Genomic DNA, 15,455 nt, shown 5'->3' with positions numbered 1-15,455 from the left:
TGAGAATGAACTTAAGAGGTCAGAGAAATACATTTCTGATATTCGTATTTCTTTTGAATATGAAAATTGTAAATATCAAATGCAAATTTTAAGTTTTCCTCTCAAATCACAATATAGCAATCCTTGTACAAGTGAAATTTACAAAATTTAAAAACTCCCGACAAATTTTGGGATACGGAACCCTAAACTCACACATGAAACATATAAAGGAACATTCTCCATTAAATTACGTTTTTTTCTTAAAGCATTTGGATTAAAATTAAAGATTATCGCCAATTCTTTTTCGGATACAGAAACAATCATGGTTTTCTCGTAAAATGATTAGAATAAGAATTTAAAGTGGTCACAGTTTTGAAAAAGTATCGATGCATGATAATTTCTCGCGCATTTCAATAGGGAATATTCATGTATTTTTGTATATTTTTAATTCATTGTTCACACCGTTATAACAAAGTAAAAAATATAAATATTGCTTAAAAATGTTGTATTTAAGTGTAAAAAAATATTTAAAATACATTATAATTTTGAGATATTTAAACGCAGTTTTTTGGCGCTCTCTGTTGATGACGTATAAGTACGTGATCTGTCAATTGGTGGCAGTTAGTTGAATGTATAATTTACACTTTAAAAAAATGAATTTACAACACAGACTTCTATAATAACACTCGTTATTATTAAGTTTTCTAATAAAACGCCGTAGAATAATGTAATTTAATGAAATACCATATAAAATGTAAGTAATTAATATCATACAGTATGTCAACAAATTTGACAAGCCCGTACTATGATGTCACGTCCGTATAAAAATTTGAATTTCCATTTTATCAGCTCTATTGTAAATTATTGGATTTTCGAGGTGAATTCAATACTTTCCCCATCAGAAATTCAACAAAGAAAAACAAAAACTTAAAAATATAGAAGCACAATTCGTAATATATTATCTCTTTACAAAAAAATACAACCACTATGCTAGTGTTTTTTTTTAATCTGGGTCAGTTTTGTTTTGTTGAAATGAAAGATATCCTTACTCCTGTTTACGGGATGAATGTGAAATAGGTCAGGGAAGATGAAATGTGAAGGAATTTATTTGAAGAAAATTAACGTTGTATTCATTATTAATTAATGACTTGAGTTTTCTTTTTTTTTTTTAGAATAGAATGAGAAATATTTCTGTATTTTTCTTTTTTAGTTGAGGTTGAATAAGGATTGGCTTGTTTGTAACTCAAAGGAAAGGAAAATTATAAGAGTGAAGTTGTTTGTTTTGGTTTGTTTTGTAGAAAAAAATATCGTAGAAGAAGACTTAATTAAATATATCTCGATAATATTAGATTAATAATGCGCTCTTCTAAAGGGAAATTGAAGACCAAGGGACTCGCATCAACGCTAGCCACGATGTGATATTTCTGCTTATTCTATAAAAATTTTTTTTTTTAGAATTCTGTTTGGAATTCTCCCAAAATTCTCGAATAAACTTTTTTGGCTTAGTTTGTTGAAAGTTTTCAAATTTCACCCCTCTAATGGATTCCAATAATTGGCTTATTTAGCCAACAGAAATGGCCAAACTTTCTAGCGACATTAAGTTTGATGTAGCTTAAAGAATATGTCTTAAAATTGGCCGAATAAGTTGGGTTACAAAAACCTTTTCATCAAACCTCATTTTACACTTTTTCCGTGAAAAATGATTAGTCCAAATGTTCATTTTTATGAGAGTAGTATATCTTAAGCATACCGTACCCTCAAGCCTAGCACCAAGGCACAAGCAAAGTTGTAAGAAAATTTACTAAATCAGAAAGTTATGAACTTGATCTTCAAGAGGTTTTACTCACTATAACAGTTTATTTTGAAGTTGGTTACAATAAAATATATTTAAACTTTTTATTATTTGTGATTAAAAGAAATAGCTGTGAGTAAATATTAATAACACCTCTTTTATAATCTCCATAACTCTATTAGATACTGCTTAAAATACTTTACATATACAATTGTAATTTAAATTGACTGGTTTTGAATAGAAATAATAAACCATTGTGTGTTGTTATAAGTAAAAATAAATTGTTTGTCATTTAAATAGCGTTACGATGATTTCAAAAGGCGTTGTTGTTTGTGTATATTATTCTAAAGTGGCATGGCATAATAAATGAAAACATTTACTACATTTTTAAAAAACAGCATCAGTGAAAAATTGAGAAAGACGATAACGTTTTAAAAACGATACGGGTGGTAATTTGTAAAAATAATACAATATTAAGCTATCTTCGGTTTTCTTTTATCATTGGCGGACATAAAGCTTTTCTTTGAATTATATTGTCTATAGATAAAGACTTTCATTCAAATCGAATACAAAATTCAATGAATTTTCGACCTAAAATACCGAAAAAAAAAGTGAATAAAATTATAATAGTAAATTATTTCTATTCAAGCTCTTTTTTTTCTAACTTGGACTCAAAAAATCACAAAATAAAAAACTATTTCAAACTGTTATTACTAATTTGCAGTTCTTTACATGTTGTTAATGTTATAGTAATGTCAAATTAAAATTATTGTAAAACACGAATTAATTAAACTTAATGCATTAAAAATTGTGAAAATTAGAAATCAAATTGCATAAATATTATTTTTCAAATGTAAATTATCATAATTATTTATTTAAATTTGTGAGACAATAATATTAAATTTTCAATGTTAGTCTTAAATGCAATCCATACAATTATATATGCATCCATACAATTATATGATCAAAGTAGTGTATCGTTACCATGGAAACGAAACTCACGCACGGAGCGAATAGTATATTTCAATACTAGACAAGATCTTTAAGTTTCGTTATCCTTACATACATCCGCCCTTGTGTTTGTTTAACACTGTAGACAGCTTATTAGTATAAATAAAGAGTGTATTACATAATTTAAAACTGTAAATTTTCACAAATGTTTACATAATCATTTCCATTTAATATTTATTTTATATAACTATTTCTTCATTTCCTTTCACAAGAATTATTATCGTCACAGGAGTATAGTTATCTTTCGTAGGTATATCTACTTAAAATATTAAGATTAGTTGTAAAAACATCAAGTATTTTTATTTCTTTTTCTCCGTTGTAGAAGATTTTCTGTACATAAGAAAATCTCTATATTTTATAAATACGAAAGGAACCATGTTTGTTTGTTTGTTTGTTACGCTTTCACGCAAAAACTAGCGAATGATTTTTAATGAAACTGTACAGCAATAAAGCTGATATATCAGAATAACACATGAGATATAATTTATAAAGATATATTAATCAGTAGTCATTTGACATTACCATAAATTACAGATTTCTGTAAAAATAATCAATATAAATATTTTACCTATGTAAAACAATCCTTACCATTATTCCAGTGTTATAGAAAGGGAATAAGCGAGAGCAATCTTTATCAATCTTTATTTTTAAACCCAGCGATGCGGGTGGGTATCACTCTAGTTTTCCATAAAACAAAACAATTACATTAATTTTTATACAAGGCTGTATAATAGAACTAATTTGTTACCAGAAAAGGGACGCATGTTAATGATTATATTATGGTAGAAATATGACACCTGTTTTTTGAAAATTAATCTTCTAAGATCCACAAATCTCTTGTTTATCTCACTTATAGGTGATTGATTTTAATCAAAATCATTGTAAATATCGTTATAGCTCTAATGTTATCCTATTATCTCTCAGTAATATACAGGAAGTCACAAAATATTATTGTACAATACAAATATTTTCTACAATCGCAAATATTTTTAATAAAGTTGTTTCATTTTTCATTTGAAATTATCCATTACTCGTGTATTTCGACGGTTTCTTCGAATTTTATTAGCAAATATAATCGCACAATATTTTTCCTTGATTTCATACTTTTTAGGCCTTTTGATTTGATCATCTTTTTCGGGGCGCGTTGATCAAAGAAACAAAAACTACAAAAATAAGAAATAAAAAAAGAATTACGCAGACCCTTCATTCGGTATTATTCCGAATTCTCTATATGAGTTTTCCAAAAATTCTATAAACAAATGTTTAAAACTTTAAGACATTTTAAAAGAAACAGCAAAATCTGTAAATCCGTTTTCAAATTACAGTCTTACCAACGAACTTTATTATTAATGAGAAATGGAGGAAAAGCTTTTTTCTTTCAATTGGTTATTTAAATCGAAAAATGCAAAATGATTTCCATATTGAACTTTATAGATATTTTCTTCTTTATGGATGCGCACATTGAATTATAATATTTTTAGTATCCATGTATAAAATATTATTAGTAATAATCTATCAATTTCAGTAATTAATTGTGGTCAGAGAGACACATTGCGATACGGTAATGTTATAACTAGCTAACTAAGTATCCTACCAACCCACAAAATTAATTAGTGATGAATGTATTAATTATATTTGCTAAATGTACCTGAACAAAATGTCAATATATGTATCATAATATTTAATTGTTTATTGTAATCGAAATTTTGTAATTGATCGAAAATCTTGATCGTATATGACTTGTTTTTACAGCCTCTTAAAATATCACGAGATATTTGAAGGGAGCTGTAAAGATGAATTCAAGAAATAACATATTTTTGACGATGTTTTAAGCCTTTACGAGTCTTTTTTTTTATGAACAATCTGACCTAATTTCGCCCCCTTAAATACAGCAATTCGACCACAGCAGGTTTTATCTGTTAAAACGGAACAATTCTAACAAATTTTTTTTTTCTAGTACAAAATTTTCATGACAAAGAAAAGTTAAAAGATAATAAAATAAAACCGTTACACTCTAATTCTTTATTATATGTCCAGCCTCGTTGACTTTTTCAAAAACAAGAAATAGCCGTTTTGTTTTTATGATTCAACAAAAATTTTTATATTTTTACTTAACATACGTGTGTGGAAATATTGCATGTATAATACTAATTTTATGTCTCTCATTTTGTGTTCATGTGTTTTATGAAAATTATTATTTACTTAATGTTAGAATATTTATAATACAAGTAGTGGTAGTGACGACTACACAGGAATGTACACTGGAATGATGTACACAGGAAAGAGGAATGGGAATAAGACTCTGACTTATGTATTATGGAAATGGGAAAATGTAAAATATGTCTTCACTTAATAATGTTTACATGCAGATGATGCATATAAAGATGTGCACACTATATGTGATTTTATACGTTTTATAGATGGAAAACTATCAAATGTACTGGGTATTTTTGCCACTTTGTATGTAACGTCAGACGTATGTTATCCCAATAAAATGACCATACTTTTCAATTATTTCATAATTTTTTCTATAGTTGATTTCAAGAATATGGACTCCTGCTCCCGACATTTAGCTCAAAGATGAACGGTAGCGAAAAACTAACATCAAAGCTGAAAAGTTTGACCCAAGATTACTGGGATCCAAAAAAAATTTCACTCCAATCGGGTAAAATTTAGAAAAACTATCAATAATATTGAATTTTTGAACCTAATGACGTCATAGAAATCCAAAAAAATCAATTTTGCTCTATTACATCCAAACAATATCCAATTTTGATGAACCAGGTATGGAATTCTACTAAATTTGGGTCATACTTTTCAAATTTATGATCAAATATTTTCTAGCTATGATAGATTTCAAGATTATGGGGTAGTGGTATCGATATTTAGCTCAAGGGTTAACAGTAGCGAAAAAATAACATCACAGCTGAAAAGTTTGATCCAAAATTAGTGGGATCCAAAAAAAATTTCATTCCAATCGGGAAAAATTTGGCCAAGCTATCAATAATATTGAATTTTTGAACCTAATGACGTCATAAAAATCCAAAAAAATTAATTTTGCTCTATTACATCCAAACAATATCCAATTTTGATAAACCAAGTATTGAATTCTACTAAATTTAGGTCATACTTTTCAAATTTATGGTCAAATTTTTCCTAGCTATGATAGATTTCAAGATTATGGGATAGTGGTTGCAACGTTTAACTCAAGGATAAGCGGTAGCGTAAGACTAACATCAAAGGTGGAAAATTTGATCCAAAATGGTGGGTTTCAAATAAATTTCACTTAAATCGGGTAATATTTGTCCAAATTCTCAAAAAAAGTTTACTTTTGACTGTAAATGATTCAGTATGACCTCTCCAAAGTTCTTACGTAATACAAAATTTGATGATACATTCAATACATATTAAAAATAAAAAGAAGGTATAGAAGGACTTGACTTGACTGAATGAATGAATGAAAAGTGAACCATACTTTAAATAAAACTTATAGACACTGTTACTGACTACTGTTAAGAGTTGTATACAAGAAAATACCAAATCAGTTCTAGGTTCTAGAGCTTTTATATAGAAGAACATAGAAGAAACAGTAGCTTTTGTAAATGATATTGACATAAAGTTTTTAATCGTTACAGAAAATAGTGATTTAGTGTTTGACTTCACCACTCTCATATACATCAAAAAATACATCAAACATTTAATACTTTTGCAAACTATTGCAAGATACGAAAAACGATATTTTATTGCAACCACAGGGTGGTAGACTTGACCAATAAATTCTTGACCAATGAATCGATTTTTGGTTGGTATTTTTCGGTTCATTGGTTCCTTCGAGTGGGACACAACTAAATTATATATTTTATAGTTTTTTGGGTCAAATTTACCTTTACGGGAGCACAAACATTTTCACAATTTTTTCGATTTTTTCTAAGCAATTTCCCTTAATAAAATTCCAAAAAATCGAAGAATATTTCTTGTTTCCAATTTCGATAAAACTCAGTATATAAGGTAATTTTGACCCAAAAAATTCAAAAATCGGGTTTATAAAGCGATTGGACAAATATTTTTCGAAATATCGTCAGAAATGAATCTGAGATATCGATTTTTTTGGAATCTAAACACCGTATCGACAAATTATCGTGATTTTTGAGTTTTTTGGGTCAAATTTACCTTAGAGATGGAGATTTATCAAATTCGGAAGCGAAAACTTTTTCGCGATTTTTTCGATTTTTTTCAAGGGGTACCCCTTAATAAAATTCCAAAAAATCGAAAAATATTTCTTGTCTCCAATTTCGATAAAACTCAGTATATAAGGTAATATTGACCCAAAAAATTCAAAAATCGGGTTTATAAAGCGATTGGACAAATATTTTTCGAAATATCGTCAGAAATGAATCTAAGATGTCGATTTTTTCGGAAACTAAACACCGTATCGATAAATAATCGTGATTTTTGAGTTTTTTGGGTCAAATTTACCTTATAGATGGAGTTTCATCAAATTCGGGAGCGAAAAATTTTTCGCGATTTTTTCGATTTTTTTCAAGGGGTACCCCTTAATAAAATTCCAAAAAATCGAAAAATATTTCTTGTCTCCAATTTCGATAAAACTCAGTATATAAGGTAATTTTGACCCAAAAAATTCAAAAATCGGGTTTATAAAGCGATTGGACAAATATTTTTCGAAATATCGTCAGAAATGAATCTAAGATGTCGATTTTTTCGGAAACTAAACACCGTATCGATAAATAATCGTGATTTTTGAGTTTTTTGGGTCAAATTTACCTTATAGATGGAGTTTCATCAAATTCGGGAGCACAAACTTTTTCGATATTTTTTCTACTTTTTGAAAAATTTATAATCAAATTTATTAGAAAGATAAATCGTGACTAACACTACTGTCACTTTGGATAGCAAACTAATTGTATTTTGAGTTTTATTTTAAAAGAATCCTTAGAAATGATTATTACAGGACACAAGATAGGAACATCAAACCCATTTTCAAGATATAAAAAAGGACAAAAACGCTTTTTTTTAAATACAATTATTAAAAATCAAAAAGTCACTGTGAAAACTTAATAATTACGAAGAAAAAATATTATTAGGTCTTTGAGATACAGAAAATTGAAAGTTTTATAGTGTTGGTACCTTACCACCAAATTTTTAACACCAAAAACAGTAAAAAATTCGTGGTACACTTTTTCATGGAATCACCCATATGCTACATTTTTCTAAATGTAAATTTTCTATAATAAACTTCTAATTTATTTAATGGAAAATGGTCATTGATAAAGAACATGATATCTTCTCTAGAAAGTATGAAAAGCTTTAGAATATTTCTATGTATACAACATACCTCTAGACTTTGACATTTTATAATATAATAATAAAAAAAATTATTTTTATCTCTCAAATATGTCACTACTGAATTATTTCTATCGACAATATAAAAAAAACCACTAACGGATTTACCACCATCGACTTATCTATCATGTACGTGTTCCTACATCAAATGTTGAGAACCTTTCGTAAATATATTCAAAATCATCAAACATGTCAAGTTTGAGAATCATTCAAGTCAATCATATTTTTATGCATAATCATAATAATAACAAACCCACTTGTCTATACTTTAAAATAAATTCGTAGCGCAGGAGCGGCGTTTGCCAAGCGAACTCTCTCAGAGATTGAAAAAAATAACATTCGAACTCCAAATTAAATAGAAATTTTACACTTTATTTGTTAAAATTGGTTAAAGTTTGAGTCTGCTAGACAATTATTTTGGATTTTAAAAAAACAGAAATTAGAATGTAAGATTGATTGCAGACTTAGTTTGTAAAAATAAGTCAAAATTATGGCATGCCAGAAATCGATTCGACATTCCCAACTACAAAAGAACGTATCTTTTAACCAGTGACAAACAAAGAGGTTTATTGAAAGTTGACTTTGTGTCTGTCTGTGTAATATTATGATGTTCTAACCTAATTTTCGAATTCACAGATAAAAAAGTTTACAAAAAATAGTTGTTTATTTTTTAATTTTTATGGGTTTATGTTCCTCATTTACGAATTCGACCTCACTTTTTACAAACTAAGTACGCTAAAAAATTTCAGCTTGATATATCTTTTCGTTTTTTAGTGTTCACAGACAGACAGACAGACAGACGTATAGACGAAAGGACAGCTGGAAATGAATTTTATGTACACCAAAATTATGTATTTAGCATCAATATTTTCAAGGTTTACAAATTTGGGACTAAACTTAGAATACCTTGATATATTTCATATATTCATGGTATAAAAAAGTCTTATTTTTCTTTTGTCTAAGAAATGAGTCATCTCATGAAAAAGAACTAAAATTTGGACAGTTTACTCTATTTTTAAAACAATTTTTCTAAAAGAATTTCTATTTTGAATCGTTTTATATGACAGTCATGTATTTATTGCTGCCAAATTAGTTATTAAAAGGAATTTTTTTTAAATATAAACTATTTTAGATTGGTATATAGGTGAGCAAAGCTTTACATTTATTTCAGGACTTAGGATAGGACTACAGGAATCAAAATGACATGTTGTATACATATTTTTTAGGTTTATATACATGTAATAAAGATTAGAAAATTTAATTAAATTCGACATCTGTCATATTTATATCAAATCCTTATGAGAACTTTTGGTAAATACACGAATGGGGTATGTTTAAGGTTGCAAGAACAACATATTTATAAATGTAAAGCTTTTGAAACAATTTAAATAAAGCCAGGTTCATACTATGTTAGTTAAATTGTACTTAGTTTATACCCATTAGATTAGGGTTATGATACACTTTTGGAGACTGTGGTACAAACCATAGAAGTAATAACATAGAACCGTAATATGGCCATCTAAACGGTTGATCGTTTTAGAGAGAGGTCTAAAAGAAGTACGCGTAAAGCTGTCTTCGTCTGTCTTGTATTAACTCTATGAAATACACAGACATGCATGTGTTTATTCAATAATTCAAAATATTAATAATAATAATAATGGGGTTTAGCCTCCGTTTCTCTGACATATACGCCTATAACAGAGGCCACCCACATCATTATTTGTTAATCTTTATTTATTTAATTACAAACATATTTACAATTACATTTTGATGTGGGTGGAGTCGGTTACTTTGTTCTTAGCCGAGCGACGACAATGTGATCAATTCTGCACCACCATTATTTATAAATTGTTCACACTACCACTGCCTGGATTCGAACCCGCAACCTAAGTCTAAATGGACATACAGCCAAAGGCAAACGCCTTAGACCGCTCGGCCACTTAGGCTCTCATTCAAAATATTAATATAGCGTTTTGATAGGCTGCGAGACAAAAAAGGAAGGCGATCCCTTTTTTCGGTCTCTTTTTTAACGGTTTATAATTCACTTATTACGATTCCTTCATACAGGACATAAACTGCTCTATTTAGTGGCCCCATTTTTCTCTTTGGTTCGAAGTGGGGCATAAAATAAATAACTTTGAAGATAAAATGTTCAAAGTCAGATCGTTAAATAAAATAATTTTTATTGAATAATAAATATGAAATTTTATAATTTATAGTTCGATAATTATTCGGTTTTCTTAATTCGGTTTATAAACTTTATTATAGATAATTCACAAACCAATAAAAAAGACTATAAGATCATACTTTTATATCAAAATTTATTATATCAATTTTGAACGTTGGTACAAATACGAAGTTTAACTCATTCAAAAAAGATTCTGTGTCGTCTTTTAATCAATCTAATATTTTATTTTTTCGAAAAACTCAAGAAATAGTTTTTGTAGATTGGTTTTAATTATGGTTCTAAGGTAACAAAATGTAAGAAACGGAAGGACAAAATAACGTCAGAAATGAATCCGGGATATCGATTTTTTTCTGAAACTAGTCACCCTATCGTGTATATCGAGTATATAAGGTAATATTGACCCAAAAAATTCAAAAATCGGGTTTATAAAGCGATTGGACAAATATTTTTCGAAATATCGTCAGAAATGAATCTAAGATGTCGATTTTTTCGGAAACTAAACACCGTATCGATAAATAATCGTGATTTTTGAGTTTTTTGGGTCAAATTTACCTTATAGATGGAGTTTTATCAAATTCGGAAGCGAAAACTTTTTCGCGATTTTTTCGATTTTTTTCAAGGGGTACCCCTTAAGAAAATTGCTAAAAATCGAAAAATATTTATTGTCTCTAATTTCGATAAAACTCAGTATATAAGGTAATTTTGACCCAAAAAATTCAAAAATCGGGTTTATAAAGCGATTGGACAAATATTTTTCGAAATATCGTCAGAAATGAATCGAAGATATCGATTTTTTCGGAAACTAAACACCGTATCGATAAATAAACGTGATTTTTGAGTTTTTTGGGTCAAATTTACCCTATAAATGAAGTTTCATCAAAATTGGAAGCATAAAATATTTCGCGATTTTTTCGGTTTTTTCTAAGGGGGGTAAGAAAATTGCAAAAAATCGAAAAATATTTATTGTCTCTAATTTCGATAAAACTCAGTACATAAGGTATTTTCGACCCAAAAAAATCAAAAATCGGGTTCATATAGTGATTAGGCAAGTATTTTTCAAAATAACGTCAGAAATGAATCTGAGATATCGATTTTTTTCGAAATCAAATCGGCCAATCGTCTAACCAACTCTTTTTTTAATTTCTATATCAAATTTATCCTCTTAACTGTAATGATTTTTATCTCTGCCGAAAATCTACTACAGAACCCTAAAACCATCGAATAATTAGAACAATAATATAAAACTTCATTGTGAATTGTTTTCTATAAATCTATCCATACATCACACCACTACCACCATCATTCTATTTAAAAACAAAAATATTTGTCTGTCAGTCCATCTATCAGTTCTTCATCCATTTCATAATAATTTTTATTATATTTCTAGATATTATTAATATTATTATTATTATTATTATTATTTTTATCTTTTTTTCATACAAGAAGACATTTTTTGAATGAAAAACGATTTATGATTTCACATTTATTATATTTTATAATACATCATGTTATTATTATACTTATTAAAAAGAGAGAGAAATTAAATATATTACTTTTTTTTTGTTTAGCACAGCATAAAATTTTTAACTATTAATATTCCTTACCAAATTCTTTTTTAATTCGTGATTTTGAGTTATTCGTCCTCTTGTCGTGCATACTTAATGCAAATTTAAGACTTTTATGATTTTCTCATGGATGCCGTTATCAGAACACGATCAAACTGAAATAAGACCACACAGGAAGCACTAGCTTTCAAATAGATAAAGAATCATCAAAATCGGTTCACCCAGTCGAAAGTTCTGAGGTAACAAACATAAAAAAAAATAGAGTCGAATTGATAACCTCCTCCTTTTTTGTTTGAAGTCGCTTAAAAAGACGGGAATGGTGAGGCTCATAAAAAATACTGGCCGAAATGGAAAAATCTGTGAAAGGTCCAGTAGGATTATGACCCTGTTAAATAGAAAATCCATTGTTTGATATTTTCCTTATTGTACACACGATAATTTACTTTTCTTAATAGTCGATACTGAATTTCTTTTAAGCGAGAAAATCGATCATCATTTCAGAATACATTAGAAGTTTTAATAAATTTCGATTTTTGCCCCAATTTCCTAGATCAGTTTTTTGTATTTTTAAAATACGTATTTTCGACTACCAAGTAGTCATCATCAGTAAGAATTAGCTAGTGAATTAACCAAATTAGCAAAGAGTAACATTCACTAGCTAATTCTTACTGATGATGACTACTTGGTAGTCGAAAATACGTATTTTAAAAATACAAAAAACTGATCTAGGAAATTGGGGCAAAAATCGAAATTTATTTCGACATATCCTAGAGTTCTCATTTATTATCTTCGATAATATTTATATTAGAAGTTTTAAATACAGAATGATCCAGGAAAGTGAATATTTTTCGATACACATTCAATGATCCAAAATAAGTATGAAAGTCTCTAAACAATGTGTCCTAGTCTCTGGTATTACAGCAATACTATATTATTGCAACGCTTTAAAATTGGATACATTTTACAAAAACTTCGATACAAAAAATAAAAGGCAACCCCTTGTTTCTGTAAAGTGTGTGGTACTAAAGTATTTACTATTGCTCTTAAAACATCCTGTATGTTAGATTTTGTGACATTCATATCAGACCCATTTAGATATTTAGTCGATATCTGCCTTAGAGATATGAATATTTTAATATAAAATTCTAAGCATATGCGATAATTGTAATTTTGTATTCAATTGACGAATATAATACCCTAAATAACATACCCATAAACAAAAAGGGCCATATGTCAATTATATAATTATATACATCATATCAAATCAAACTATAAACAAGGGTCATATTAGGTCATAATACAATGGTTTTGGTTTGGTTATGATAATATAATTATCACTGTAAACTACATATGACGTTTTATGTTATGTTATGTGATGTCTATTAGAAATAGGATTGATAGCCACAAGCGAAATATTATTGATAGATGATCAATTGTTTGTTCAAACTTTTGTTCAACATTCACACAAAACCAATGATTTAGTTAACCATGTGGTGTTGTTCGATTATTTACACGATAGCGAATTAATAATGTGCATGTCAGTGATGTATTTATTTATTCCTTAAGAAAATTGTCATCAATGAATCCGAAATATCGATTTTTTCGGAAACTAATCGCCCTATCGATAAATAATCGTGATTTTTGAGTTTTTTGGGTCAAATTTACCTTATAGATAGAGTTTCATCAAATTCGGAAGCAAAAACTTTTTTCCGTTATTTTCGATTTTTTTTGAAGGGGTAAGAAAATTCCAAAAAATCCCTTAAGAAAATTCCAAAAAATCGAAAAATATTTCTTGTCTCCGATTTCGATAAAACTCAGTATATAAGGTAATTTTGACCCAAAAAATTCAAAAATCGGGTTTATATAGCGATTGGACAAATATTTTTCGAAATAACGTCAGAAATTAATCCGAAATATCGATTTTTTCGGAAACTTATCATCCTATCGATAAATAATCGTGATTTTTGAGTTTTTTGGGTCAAATTTACCTTATAGATAGAGTTTCATCAAATTCGGAAGCAAAAACCTTTTTGCGATTTTTTCGATTTTTTTCAAGGGGTACCCCTTAATAAAATTCCAAAAAATCGAAAAATATTTCTTGTCTCCAATTTCGATAAAACTCAGTATATAAGGTAATTTTGACCCAAAAAATTCAAAAATCGGGTTTATAAAGCGATTGGACAAATATTTTTCGAAATAATGTCAAAAATGATTCCGAAATATCGATTTTTTCGGAAACTAATCGCCCTATCCATAAATAATCGTGATTTTTGAGGTTTTTTTCGCAACAAAATGAACACCTATAATATCACCCATTTATTCAATGCCTGCTCCAATTTTGTTTTAAGCCCCTTTCAGAGTTTTATTTTGATACACAAGCTATTGACAAAATGATTTTCTTGTACTCAAGTGATTTTACCTATTAACGTGTATATTATTTATTTATGATCGCTTACGTGTAAATAGCAAATGAACATTAGATAAACATGAATTTATTGTGATAAATATATTACGAAATCACAATACGAATTTTAAATCTGAACAAAAGTATATGATGACGAATAACGCTTTTCATATAAATGTTGATAAATATTTCCACTTCATATTCACAGTAAAATACAAGTTTGAAAAATGTATTTTACAAAATATTCAACCATAGCAACTATAAAATGCTACAACGATCTCCATAAATGTTATCATGAAATCCACATTTATTTCATCATCTTTTTATTATTTGGATAAAATTTCAAAATTTTTGTCAATCGACAAAATAAATGGTTAGGAACACTGCAAACTGATTTGCTTTTATTTATAAATATTATTCTAAAATTGCAGCTACAATAATATGATTTTAAAACGTTTTCTTTTAATTATAGAGATTATTAGAGTTAATATCTGGCGGGATGGTAACAACGGTAAAACTGTCTGGCAACTTTAATTTATTTTAAAAAAACAACAAAAATAAAACCGACTTTAAAAGAAAAACTTTTCCAAAACAAATTAATATGCACTAAAAAGTAAAAAAATAACGATAATATAATGCAGTTAAAATTATTGTTATTTTTGGAGTCGGTGTCAGCCAAGGAAACAACTCCGACAGAACAGTTTGCTACATTAGCTTGGCTGACACCGACTCCACAAATAAAAATAATTTTAACTACATTATATTCTTGTCATTTTTGACATTTTAGTGCATATTAATTTGTTTTGGAAAAGTTTTTCTTTTGAAGTCGGTTTTAAACTATCTAATTTGTCACTGAAAAAAGAATCTTCGAAATCGATTGGCGTGATATTGAGTTATACGTCCTTTTGTCGTGCATACTTAATGCAAATATAAGACTTTTATGGTTTTCTCTTTAGGATGCCGTTGTCATGATTAGACCAACATGAAATGGGACCACACGAAAAGCACCAGCTTTTAAATAGATAAAGAATCATCAATATCGGTTTACCCAGTCGAAAGTTCTGAGGTTACACACATAAAAAAAGTACAATTGATAACCTCTTTCTTTTTTGTTTGAAGTCGGTTAAAAAGAGAAGCCATAGAAAATTATTTAGA

The 15,455-nt window shown here is 28.1% G+C and overlaps 1 protein-coding gene across 1 annotated transcript in view; it reads right to left on the bottom strand.

Moving 5' to 3' along the window:
• LOC123300298 (metabotropic glutamate receptor 5-like) overlaps nt 1-15,455 on the bottom strand; it is a 142,632-nt gene that overhangs the window by 54,517 nt on the left and 72,660 nt on the right. The gene's annotated exons all lie outside the window — the stretch shown is intronic.

The sequence above is a fragment of the Chrysoperla carnea genome, chromosome 5 (genome assembly GCF_905475395.1).
Source record: "Chrysoperla carnea chromosome 5, inChrCarn1.1, whole genome shotgun sequence".
NCBI lineage: Eukaryota > Metazoa > Arthropoda > Insecta > Neuroptera > Chrysopidae > Chrysoperla > Chrysoperla carnea.
This window is presented reverse-complemented; position numbering and strand designations above follow the sequence as displayed.